Source organism: Pleurodeles waltl, chromosome 2_1 (assembly GCF_031143425.1).
Source record: "Pleurodeles waltl isolate 20211129_DDA chromosome 2_1, aPleWal1.hap1.20221129, whole genome shotgun sequence".
Lineage (NCBI taxonomy): Eukaryota > Metazoa > Chordata > Amphibia > Caudata > Salamandridae > Pleurodeles > Pleurodeles waltl.
Window position 1 is genome coordinate 23,067,400 of NC_090438.1, and position 13,662 is coordinate 23,081,061.

Consider the following 13,662-nt stretch of genomic DNA (forward strand, 5'->3'; position numbering starts at 1 on the left):
CATGTGTGTCTGCGTGTGTGCGTGTAAGTGTGTAGGTGGTGCCTGCATGCGTGTCGTGTGGGTATGTGTGATGTGATGTTGGGGGTCGGGGTGGGGAGGGGGGCCCTGCCACCTTTGGGGGGTGGCAGGGGTGGTGGGGGGGTAGGGGAGGTAGTCGGGTTGGGGGTGGGGGGTGGGGGAGACCCCTATCAGTGCCAGGGAAGGAATTCCCTGGCACTGATAGTACTTACCGCCATGGATTTCATGGCGGTTCAAACCGCTGGAAATCCACAGCGGTAAGCCGGGTCCAAATACCGCCGGCGGTCTAGTGACAGCTGCCGGGCTGGAGACCCAGGTCTCCAGCCCAGCGGTCGTCTCCACCCTGGTGGACGGAACGGAGAACTGGCGGATGACCATGGCGGTAACCGCCATGGTCATAATTCCACAAGGTAAGACCGCCAGCCTGTTGGCGGTCTTACCTCCGGTTCTCCGCATTCCGCCAGGGTCATAATGACCCCCAAAGTGTCAGAGTACCTTCATTCGATTTCCTCAGGAGCAGAAGATAAATCCTCAGTCCCAACCCAGACTACTCGCAACAAAATAGAATCTCCGTTTTGAGCACCCTGAAGGGGGAAAGGGGAATGGGATTTTGAGAGACTGCCTCAGAGATAGTGTTTCTTCTAATACTCAGTCTGCCATTCACTTTTTATTTTAACTGTGTAACAGCACCTGCAAAATTACAATTACAATTAATAGGGACATACTATTGTAACTACATCATTCATTTACATTTACTAATTATTAATTTAATTAACTATTATTTCACACTCTCTTACCCTGAGTTCCCTGAACATGTTGTCTCTCTCTCTTTCTCTATTACTATTGGATGTTGAATAATTGAAATTAATAGTAAATAATTTCCTTAGAAGTTGTTCTCCGTTTTTTTTAAGTGAAGATTACCTTACTTCTCAACCTTCGTGCTGACATATATTTTGAGTTTGTTTGATTGCACGTTCTCAAATACTTTTGAATAGTTGCTATATATATATATATATATGTGTATATATATATATATATATATATGTATAAAAGTCTAGTATGATAGAATAAAGCGTAAAAATGATATTTGCTGTTGTCTGTTTTATGTTTATCTTTTCTGTCATTAATAATCTGTACGCTTCTTGAAATTCGTTGTGTAAATATTCTCCAGTAAAACTTTTTGAACTCTGGTTGATAATATCTTTATATTCTTTGAATGTTCACCAGAAACAATTCCAGCTGGAATTCTTTTACAAGCTGTGAAAACTTTCTGTCACTGCCTATGCTTCTAAACTAGTAAATATTATCTGTAGTTACCTTGAATAGTCTGTGAAATGCATGTGAAGCCAATTTTACCTCAGAATACTTTTACTTCATAACAAGCGCTCTCACGACACATCTGTATTCCTGTCAGGTCACAGTTGAAGTGTGAAGCTTCTCTAGCGGCGCAAGCGTATCATAGCAAACTAGAATGGCAACTTAACGTTTGAACTCCTCATGGGCCATCTTGGATCCCTTTCTTCCGCATTTACTTTGCAACGTGTGTAGCACGATTTGACAAACTTTCTTCCAAGAAGGGCATGGCCTTTTCCACTGCGGATACTTCTTTACCAGCACTCCGTTTGCTCTTATTACATGGCAAGTCCGAGTGTTCTAGACACAAAGGTACAGATTTTGGGAAAGAACACTGGTGTTGGGGCCTGGTTAGCAGGATCCCAGCACACTTTCAATCAAAGTTGGCATCAATATCAGGCAAAAAGTGGGGTGGTAACCATGCCAACAGTGGCACTTTCCCTCAAACTTGTACCAAAAATCCATGAAAATCCAACCAATACCCAGGATAGGCCTATTATTGAAGCACAATAACATTTTTTGGGAATGTGTCACAGTATAATGATTCTTTTCTTAGACCTTTTGTTCAGAGCCTTCCATCCTATTTGGAACAGCGACAGGCGCAGGGCCTTTACATAAATCCAAAACTCCACACTGTCGTTAATCCTTGTCTGGAAAAGCCAGCATTCTGCGATGATAAATTTCACCAAGTTTTTAATTCACCTGCTGCTGCTCCTTGTTCCTCGTTTAGCCATAAAATATCCATATTCATGGGATATACGGACCCCTGGCCTGTTCTATTATTAAGTTTGCATTAATCATAAGGCATTGCGCATTACATATTCCGATTGGCACAACAGTTATCATGATTCAGACGTAGGGTGGTGGAAGCCTGGTAGACATGACAATAGCTCCATGTCCTGCAAGTCCTCAGGCTACGTCCACCAAGTGGGGTGGCGCACAGAGACGGGTTTAGGACCCATTACATAAATCCACAAGTCCACAATGTCGTTGACATGGTCAGCAAAAGCTGGCACTCCAAAAGAATATATTTCACCAAGTTTGTAATTCGGCTTCCAGTACTCTTTGTTCCTCATTTAGTCATAAAATATCCAGGTTATATTATTAAATTTGCCTTAATCATAATGCACTGCGTATCACACATTGCGATCACCACCACAATTAGTATGATGCAGACGTAGAGCATCAGGAGCCTGGTAAACATGACAATATCTCCATGTCCTACAAGTCCTCAGGTTACGTCCACCAAGCGGGGAGGTACACAGCGATGGGTGCAGGACGCGTTATATAAATCCACAACTCCACACTGTTGTTGACACAGTCAGGAAAAGCCGGCACTCCAAAAGAATACATTTCACCAAGTTTTTAATTTGGCTCCCTATACTCCTCGTTTAGCCGTAAAATACCCACGTCAATGGGATATATGGACTCCTGCCCTGTTATATTATTAAGTTTGCCTTACCTTAATCATAAGGAATCGCACATCACACATTTCAATCTGCACAACAATTATTATGATGCAAACATAAGGCAGCAGAATATATATACATATATATATATGTATATATATATATGTATGTATATATATATATATATATATATATATATATACGTATATATATATATTTATATATGTTTGTTTTCTTTTCACTGAAAAAACAAAGGTTACAGGGATGTTATAGTCAGGTTCTGAATTTACTCATAAAAAACCCTAGAGCAGTTACAGTTCTTTCAAGTAACTATAACTTCTACCCTAAGGTAACTACAACTCGTGCCCTTGCCATGCACAGTTTTATTATCAATAATTTTATTGCATATGTTGCAATGATAATATCAAGGATGCCATACAAGATCTCATATATAAAATATATGGAGTAATTAGCTATGCAAGGCAAAGCAACAATGCTGGCTCCCCCAAGAGGTTGGGAGCCAGCTGGGATCAGATGGGCCTTTAGGCTCCCCCCACGGTCCCCAAGATTGTGATTGAGCGCCCTGGGGGCACCAAGGTCTCATGGCTGGTCCCCGGAAAATGGGGTCCCTGGGGCTGTGATCGGCCCTGGAAAGGGTGGCCAAGTAGCCTCTCACACTCCCCAAAAAATAAAAAAATAATTAAGCCACACCTCAGGGGACGGGGTCCTGGGGCCAAGATTAGCCTGGGGAGAAAGGCCGTGAAGCCCCCTCGCCCCAAAAAATGTAGGTGGTCATTACAACCCTGGCGGACGGTGTTAAATCTGCTGTAAAACCGCCAACAGGCCAGCGGTGAAAAAATTGCAATTACGACCGTGGCGGAAACCGCCAACAAAGACAGCCATTTTAACACTCCGACCCCCACGGCGGTACAAACAAACAGCGCGGCGGTCACCGCCAACAGACAGGCGGGAGACAATGTACTGCCTACACTATAATGACAGGCCAATCCGCCACCTTTTTTGGGGCGGATTCACCGCGGATAAAAACACGGCAGAAACAGGAATTTCGAAGGGAAAACGCTCACCTCTACACACCCCACGAGGAACGAGAACACCATGGACCCAGAACTCCAAATTCTACCTGCGATAGTCTTCCTGCTCCTCTACCAGGAGCACGAATGCCGGCGGCGAAGACCACGGTGAGTACTGCACCTACGACGCAGGGGAGAGGGGAGGCAAAAAACAGGGACACGCCACACGCAACACCCCCACCCTCACCCACTACAACACACACAAATGCATATCAAGACATCACAGTTACACCCCCCAAACCCCCCGGAAGAATGCAAAGACAATAGAAAATTAGTGTAACCATTGTAATATATTAAAAACAAGTAGGCAGAAATATATATATACACCATGTACAAAATAAATACCAAGCATAGTAGTCCAGGTAGTGCACTAAGATAGTCCGTGGAACACTGGGATCACACAGTATGGGCGAGGCCCACACAAGATCCCCGACCATGACGGAGAGAACACAGCAGGGGCATCAGATACCAAGAAAACAGGCACCTCAGGGGAAGGTAAAGGGGGGGCACCTCAGCCGGTTGAGTGCACAATGCCAAATCCACGAGGGGGCTGGCAGTGGCCCCCAGGGCAGCTGGGCTGGTGCTGGCGGTGGCCTCATGGGCAGCTGGGCTGGTGCTGGCGGTGGCCTCCTGGGCAGCGGGGATGATGGCGGTCTTCTCTGCCGTGCTGCTCTTCCCAGAATTGCTGGGTTTCTTGTGGCCCTTCCCCACCTTGGAAGGTGTCACAGCTGACTCCACACTACCAACGGGACCCCTGCGAGCGGCTTTGGTGGCTGGAGTCTTCCCCCTCTCCCGCCGGGCACTGGCCAACTTCTGATGCTTCACAGGTGGGGGACTGTCTGTGCTGTGGCTCCGTGCCACACTGGCTGCCCTGGTGGCCGGATCACTCTACATTCCGGTGACTACAGGCACCACTGGTCCCGGAGATGTTGTGGCTGAGGTGCTAGTTCGGGACCTATGAGACTGACGGGGTGGGGGAGGTGTGGGAAAGAGGTCAAGGGTGGACAGGAAAAGTTTTTGGGACACACTGGGACTGGTAGCTGGAGGGGGTTTGGGAGTGGAGGAAGAGGTGGTGCCTGTAGGAGGTGTACGTTTGGTGACTTTGGGTGAAGGTGCATGCGCTGGAGGCTGTCGTGAGGTGGATGACTGTTGGGTGGGTGTGTGCCTGCGTTTGTGTATCTTGGTAGGGGGCGTCACAGACACACTGGGAGAGGACACAGGGGACGTGTGAATGGTAGTGGGGGTGGTGACTGCACGTGAGCGGGGTGTGGTGGTGGGTGTGCTGGAGAGGGACGTAGTGGCTGTGGAGGTAGTGCATGCAGGTGTGAGCGTAGACGAGACTGGGAGGGAGGAGGGAGACGAGGAGGAGGGGGACACAGTGGAGGCAGTGGATGTTGGTGTGCCTGCATGTGTGTGATGCTTGCGTGAGTGCCTGTGGGATGTGTGGTACTTATGTTTGCCTTGGGTGTTGACGTGTGTGCATGTTGGTCTGTAGGTGTGCTTGGGATAGGCTGAGGTAGAGGGGATTGGGTCGGGTGGAGGAAGTTGGAGGGGGGAGGCTAGAGACGGGGACAATGGCTGCCATCAGTGTTGAGGCCAGAGTCTGAAAAGCTCAGTGAAGGGCCGCCTGACCAGAATGAATGCCATCCAGGAATGCATTGGTTTGTTGCAACTGCCTCTCTACACCCTAGATGGCATTCAAAATGGTAGACTGCCCAACAGTGAGGGACCTGAGGAGGTCAATGGCCTCCTCACTGAGGGCAGCAGGGGTGACTGGGGCAGGGCCTGAGGTGCCTGGGGCGAAGGTGATGCCCACCCTCCTGTGTGAGCGGGCACGGGCAAAGGCTGAGGGGCTGCTGGGAGGGCGGTGCTGGTAGGGGGGTTGGCGGCTGTACCTGTAGATGCGGGGGCACAGATGTTGCCGCCACCGCAAGTGAGCTCCCATCAGAGGACGAGTCCATGTCGCTGGTCTCAGCTCCTGTCCCCGCGGTGGAGCTCCCCTCGCCCTCCGTCCCACTGGTGGATTCAGACTCCGTAGTGTCGCCCTCCAGGGCCATGTGGGATGCAGCTCCCTCGTGCTCCGGTGCCACTGCTCCTCCACCTGATGATGCTAATGCACACAAGAACAGGGAGACCACAAAAAGGGGGGGGAGACAGAAGAAAGACATGTTGAGTGCATGCATTACCGCTACCATTGGCAGACACGACAGACACAGAAGCCCCCTGCACTACGCCGCGCTCTTGGGCTCCACTGTTCAATTTCTGGGAAATGGCCTACAAGGCTATGGACGACATCTGCACACATAGATGACACAGGGGCATGACTAGCTGTACTTGGCACTCTACAGAGGTGGGCTGGGGTGGCAACTCGCCCTGGCCTAGGGAAAACCACAGCCCACCTTCCCCACCCAGACACCTCCACTGCACGCAGAGTCAGCAGAATGAGAGTGTACTCACCCTTTTGTGGCTGCTGTGATGCCCTCAAGCGCCCATCCAACTCCGGGTAGGCCACCGCCAGGATCCTGAACATCAGGGGAGTCATGGTGCGACAGGCACCCCTCCCACGTTGGGAGGCCATCCCCAGCTGAGCCTCCGCTGTCTTCTTGCTCCAGTGGCGAATGTCCTCCCATCTTTTCCAGCAGTGGGTGCTCCGTCTGTGGTAGACCCCCAGGGTCTGGACGTCCTTGGCTATGGCATGCCAAATATCTTTCTTTTGGTGGGCGCTGACCTACATGAAATGTACAGGGGAAAAAGAGAAGTTATTACCAACTGCACCGTCGAAGTGATTGGCCCCCATCCCTACCATTGCATGTGGCACATGCATTCACCGTCTTTCATGCACGCAGCACTCTCCCCCCTTCCTTCTTACATCCAGCCCTCTCCACACAGGCATAGCCCATACAACATGCTCCCTGTGTACTTACCTGTTTGTCTGGAGGACCGTAGAGTAGCGTGTACTGGGGAAGGACCCCATCACGAGTTTCTCCAACTCCTCCGATGTGAAGGCAGGGGCCCTTTCCCCAGACACTTGAGTCATTGTCTCTTCCAGACCGAGGTCACAGCAGCACTTGCAGTGTAGGTCCTCTCCTGTCAAAGATCAGGTATCGAGTGATTGAAGAGATAGAAAATGGCGGTCACGTCCGCGGCGGTGCGTACCGTCACCGCCGGCGTACATCGCCATTGGCTCCTGGGACCCATAGGGTCCAATGTTAACCAATGCACCATTGCGCCGCGGTCTTCGACCGCCTACAGCGACGGTGTACAATGCCAGGGCAGTTACCTCACATCCCTTTGTCCCACTTTACAGGTCAGGCAGCCGCCATTTCAGGGGCCCACATGGCTTCATTTCCAACTGCGACACTCATACCTAGGCCTAGACTCAACACACATACAAGCCACCTTTTGTGTATGATAGGTGTTCTGTGTAAACTGTGGGTACGTACCTCTGAGTTGTTTGACTCTGTGCTCGCTGTTGTCCTTCATAGACACCGTCCGCTGGGACATGTGAGGAGATGGCGGCATCCTCCGGTGTACCGACCGTTGGTGGACCTGTCGACAATGGAGGAGCCACATTTGATTATCACATACAGGCTTGACCGTGCCACAATCCAGGAACTGTGTACCCAGTTGGAGCCATACCTGATGTCAGCAATCCGCCATCCCACAGGAATCCCCCCTCAAGTGCAGGTGCTGTCAGTGCTCCATTTCCTTGCAAGTGGGTCATTTCAAACAACAGTGGCTATAGCATCAGGGATGTCCCATCCTATGTTTTCCAACGTGTTGTCCAGAGTGTTGTCTGCCCTGCTGAAACACATGTGGAGCTACATCGTTTTCCCTCAGGTGGAGGATTTGCCTACAGTAAAAGGGGATTTCTATGCCCTGGGACACATTCCGAACATCATAGGTGCCATTGATGGGACACATATGGCTTTGGTACCCCCCCACAGGAGTGAACAGGTGTACAGAAACCGGAAGAGTTATCATTCGATGAATGTACAGATGGTATGTTTGGCAGACCACTACATCTCCCATGTGAATGCCAAATTCCCTGGCTCAGTGCATGACGTCTACATCCTGCGGAATAGCAGCATCCCTTATGTGATGGGTCAACTCCAGAGGCACCGTGTGTGGCTATTAGGTGAGCACGTGGAAGCAAGTCAGTGGGAATGGTTGTCTGGGTCTGGGGATATCCCTACAGGTTAGTGCGTGTCTAACAGTTGTCCCTCACCATTTGCAGGTGACTCTGGTTACCCCAACCTGTCATGGCTACTGACCCCAGTGAGGAATCCCAGGACAAGGGCAGAGGAACGCTACAATGAGGCCCATGGGCGAACTAGGAGGGAGATCGAGCGGACCTTCGGCCTCCTTAAGGCCAGGTTCAGGTGCCTCCATATGACAGGTGGATCCCTATTCTACTCACCAAAGAAGGTGTGCCAGATCATCGTGGCCTGCTGTATGCTTCATAACTTGGCTTTGCGATGACAGGTGCCTTTTCTGCAGGAGGATGGTCCAGATGGCGGTGTTGTTGCAGCTGTGGAGCCTGTGGACAGTGAAGACGAGGAAGCAGGGGAAGAAGACAATCACAACTGGGACTCAGTGATCCAGCAATATTTCCAGTGAGACACAGGTAAGAATACAAACCTGCCTATTACATGTACTTTAACACTACTACCTCTCTACTGTGTGTCGTTTTCACCCAGTGTATGGTCACTGAGTTGTCACTTTCCCTTACGATTTCACAGATGTGGGTCCCACTGTCTGACATCTGCTTACATTCCTCATGGACTAGTGCTGTGTGACATAGGTATGTTGACATTACATTTGAAAGAGCATATTCTCGCTGTAATTGCTAATACACAATTTCGATATCACAGACAGACTCCAGATTGTTTTGTGCTTTAAGGCTGTTTATTTAAGTGCTCAATATTGGAGGGGGTAGTGAAATGGTGAGGGGTGATGGCGGAGAAATGTTCATGGCAGAGTCCAGTCTATTAGTCTCACAGGTGCATTGCCCATATGGGACTAGGAAGTGGAGCTGGGGAAGTTTCAGTATGGACAGGGTGACAAAGTGGGACAGTAGGATGACAATCAGGGTGGTCTCAATTCTTGGCGGGGGTCTTGGCATCGTGCTCTGTCTTTGTCCTGCATCTCAGGGACCGTTTGCAGGGTGGTTCTCCCTCTGCAGGGGGTGGGGTGCTGGTGTGGTGGTCCTGTGGCGGGGCGTCCTGTCCACTAGCGCCGGCGGAGGTGGTGGGCAGTTCATCGTCCATGCTAGTGTCAGGGGCCCCTTGTAGTGCCACAGTGTCCCTCCTGGTGTTCACAAGTTCCTTCAGCACCCCTACGATGGTGCCCAGGGTGGAGCTGATGGTTCTGAGTTCCTCCCTGAAGCCCATATACTGTTCCTCCTGCAGGCGCTGGGTCTCCTGAAACTTGGCCAGTACCGTTGCCATCGTCTCCTGGGAGTGGTGGTATGCTCCCATGATGGAGGAGAGGGCCTCATGGAGAGTGGGTTCCCTTGGCCTGTCCGCCCCCTGTCGCACAGCAGCCCTCCCAGTTCCCCTGTGTTCCTGGGCCTCTGTCCCCTGTGCCCACTACCACTACCCCAGGTCCCTGTTGTTGTTGGGGTGGTGGGTTATCTGCATTCCTGTGTGGGACATTGTGTGAGGATGGTTTAGGGGGTTGTATGGGTATGTGCAGTGGGCATGCTTTAGTGATGCGTGTCCATGCTTTGTTGTAGCATGCAGGGCTTGGTGTTGGGATGGGTGGTTTGTGATGTTGGGACATATGTGAGGAGTTGGGGTGCTGGGGGTGAGGGTGAGGGTGGGGGTATGTGATAGCATGCAGGTAGGGTGGGGGTTGCAATAGTTAAGATTTGACTTACCAGAGTCCATTCCTCCACCTACTCCTGCGAGGCCCTCAGGATGCACAATCTCCAAGACCTGCTCCTCCCAGGTTGTTAGTTGAGGGGGAGGAGGTGGGGGTCCGCCGCCAGTCCTCTGAACCGCCAGGTGGTGTCTTGAGACCACGGAACGCACCTTCCCCCGTAGGTCGTTCCACCGCTTCCTGATGTCCTCCCGATTTCTTGGGTGCTGTCCCACTGCGTTGACCCTGTCAACTAATCTTCGCCATAGCTCCATCTTCCTTGCAATGGAGGTGTGCTGCACCTGTGCTCCGAATAGCTGTGGTTCTACCCGGACGATTTCCTCCACCATGACCCTGAGCTCCTCCTCCGAGAACCTGCGGTGTCTTTGCCGTGCCATGGGGTGGTGTAGGTGATGTGTGGGGTGGAGTGTGTGGTGATATGTGTGCTGATATGTAGTGGTGTGTTGTGTGAGGTGCGTGGAAGTTCTGTGGGTGATGGTGTTGTGTGCCTGTGGATGCTGATGTTCTTGCTGGTGCTCTCTCTCTGGCCTTCTTTCGGAATTTTTTGTCGTGGGGGTTTGTGGGTGTGTGTTTTATATTGTATTGGGTGTGTGGGAGTGGTGTGTGTATGTGTATCAGGTGTGTGTATTTTGAATTGTCCAATGTGGCTGTGTTTTGTATATGTGTGTGTATTTTGAGTGCAGCGGTGTGTACCGCCAATGGAATACCACAGTTGAAAGACCGCCAGGTGGATTCGTGTGTCGTGATAGTGTGGGCATATTTCTGTTGGCGTGATGGTGTCAGTTTTGTTTTCGCCAGTTTATCACTGACCTTTGGTGTGGCGGAGTTGTGTGGGTGTCTGAATTTTGGCGGATTCCGAAATGTGGGTCATAATAGCTGTGGCGGAATTCCGCGGCCGCTGTGGTGTGTTGGCGGACTTCTGCACAGCGGTAAGCGGCTTTTACCTCCAATGTTGTAATGACCGCCTTAGTGTTTAGACTGTGCCCCAGGGGATGCGATCCTCGTAGCTGAGATCAGCCAGGGTGGCGCACATCCTCTCTCCCCCCAAAAAAATTTAATATTTAGGGTGGGTCCAAGGGGATGGGGTCACCAGGGCAGAGATTAGCCTGGGGAGGGAGGCTGCGTAGCCCTCACCCCCCTTACAATTTTAGGGGCATATTAAGAGCCCATTGCGCCTCCTTGTGCCATGCTAGCATAATTATTTTTTTTACGCTAATGTGGCCCAACAAGGCCATAATCCCCATGTCATATTTACAAAGTGGCGCAATGTATGTTTTGTGCAACTTTGTAACCCTTTGAGCTACATTATGCCTGCACCAAGCATAATGTATGTAAAGGTGGCGCTCCTCCATTAGGGATGGCCAAAGAAATGACGCAAAGAAACAGATTTCTTTGAGTCATTTTTTTCTGCACTTTTAATGCCTGCTCAGAGCAGACATTATAAAGCGAGGCACACCATTGATTACAATGGGCCTCAATGAGCACTGCAGGATTAGTGTCAGAATTTTTTACGCTAATCCAGTAAAGCTCCGGACAAGCGTAAAAAATTCTGACTCTAGGCCCCTAACTATCGCCATGGATTGCTGTATTTTAAATTATTTTAAATACGGCACACACATGGTGACGTTAAGGGGGAGCACACGAAAAGTGGCACTACAGTGTGTGCAGCACCACGTTTCTTAAATATGTCCCTAAATATTTAGGCAGAGCCCTGGGTGGTGGGCTCCCCAGGGCAGAGATCAGCCTGGGGATTGGTTTGGGTTGTTAAAGAGGTTGGCTACATGGACTGACTTCAGGCTGTGGTCAACCCCCGCTGCTCACAGTTGAAGGCTATGTGCAGGGCAGGGTTGGGTGGCTATAGGGGTTGGCTGCAGGGCCTTGCTGCCGGCCAGGCTGTGCTGCCAACTGTCTCTGCACACTATCAAAGTGTGTGTGTGGTGGTGCTTGGATTAACATACAGTAATGGGGTCAGGGTCCCAGAGCGACCCCCCCATGCATAAAAAGCACTTTTTGAAAAAACTTTTTGCCACAGAATTTTGGCAGGATCCTGAATCCATTGCAAAGATTTAAAAAGCACGAAGCGTTGGCTCCTGCACTTCTTCATACCTAAGCCCCCAGGTGGGCCAAAACCCAGGGGCATTCATAATTGTAATGTGGGGTCACTGCCAGGCCCGTCCACAGCCCCAGGCACCACCACCTCACTGGGGACTACAACTAATATCATGGGGGGGACCGGGTAGCCCCCTCACAGCACTGTGAACCACCACCTCCCTGGGGCATTTGGTACAGAGTGTGAGGGGGGAACATGCAGTCCCTCTGCAGCCCTGGGGATGACCACCTCCCGGGGGCACAAGAGTAATTTAGCATGGGGGGGCAACCCCCCCGCAGCCCCGGGGATCACCACCTCCCTGGGGCTATACCAAAAGAGTGAAGGGAGTCTAGACTTCCAGGCCCCAGGGACAATCACATCCTTGGGGCCAGTTCCAGCTATTTCCCGGAGTGCCCACTTCTGGGACATAGCTGTTGGCTTTTGCTTGGCGGGAACTTTGACAGCTCCCACCAAGCAAAAGCAAACAAAGTCCAGTTTCTGACAGCTCGAGCTGTCAAACGGCTCCTGATGTCAGAGAGCACACTTTTCATCTGTCTTTCCTGCACACAAATATGTGTGCAGGGAAGACAGATGAAAACATTGCTTCCACAAGAAGGGAGCTGCTTTTAAAAGCAGCTCCTTGCTTGTAGGGGCAATGCTGGCTCCCACAGGACATGGGAGCCGGCTAAGACCACAAGAACCTTGAGGCTCCCCCCACAGTCCTGTCACTCTATCATAGTGGAATAGAAGAGAGAGAGAGAGATTGTCATTGCTTGGTCTCTCCGTGTAATGACCTCAAAGAGTTAGACTAGCAAAATGTGTGGTTCAAAGTTAAGTTTTGATGCAAAGTAGAACAATTACTTATGGACTAATGGTTAAGGTCACAGACCTTCACACTGAAAGTTGAGGGTTCTACTCAAGGTGTGTCCGTGATCATTTCCTTTAGAAGGCTGGCCCTCTACATAGTGTGCAAAGCTAGTCACACTGTGCAGGGGGTCCAGGAAACCACACGTTGGTTTACAGAGGTAAAAACCAGACCACCTAATGCTCTAATTTTTATGGTAACTTGGTCGAGCAATTAGGCTAACTTTGGAGAAGTGCAAAGCATTTGTTGTACTCACAGTATCAATAAATCAAGGCACACACTCGAAAGAATAACTCAAGACAAATTTGCAAAAATGCTTAACATTTTTATAAAAAAACAAGTTCATCAAAATTTGGTAAGTACTTTTGAAGTTGCGAAGTTTTAATAAAGTTAGTCAGGAATCAATGGAGAAATACTTTGAAATTTCACAGTAAATCAGGCAATGAGTTTACCAATGTCTCCTTTTGCAGGAAGGTTGAGTTTATCATTGGGTACCTTGGGCTAGCTGGTGAAGTTCAGGTGATACCCGATTCTGGCAGGAGCAGCTGCAGAAAGTCGATGGACCTTTTGCCAGGCCACTGCGGGGGACCACTTGGAAAACACTGCACAACTGGACTTAAAGGTGGACTAAGGCATTCACTCATGCATGCTCTCAGAGATGCATGTGGTTACTCACACACCCATTCAGACACTCATGCACTCACTCGACCCCCTCGACCCACTGATAGACTCATACACTCACTTTCGGACCCATTCAGATGCTGATGTACCCACTCACAGATCCGCTGACAGAGACAGGCTGTGGGGCCAAACTGCGCTGCAGACGGTCAAAGGCAGTGCGTGGCTCAAGGTTGGGAGGATATCCGCTGTGCGCGACGGGGTTGGAATAGTGTATAGTAATTAAAATGACTTTACGTGAAAAAAACATAGAAATTCACTGAAAAAAATAAAAGG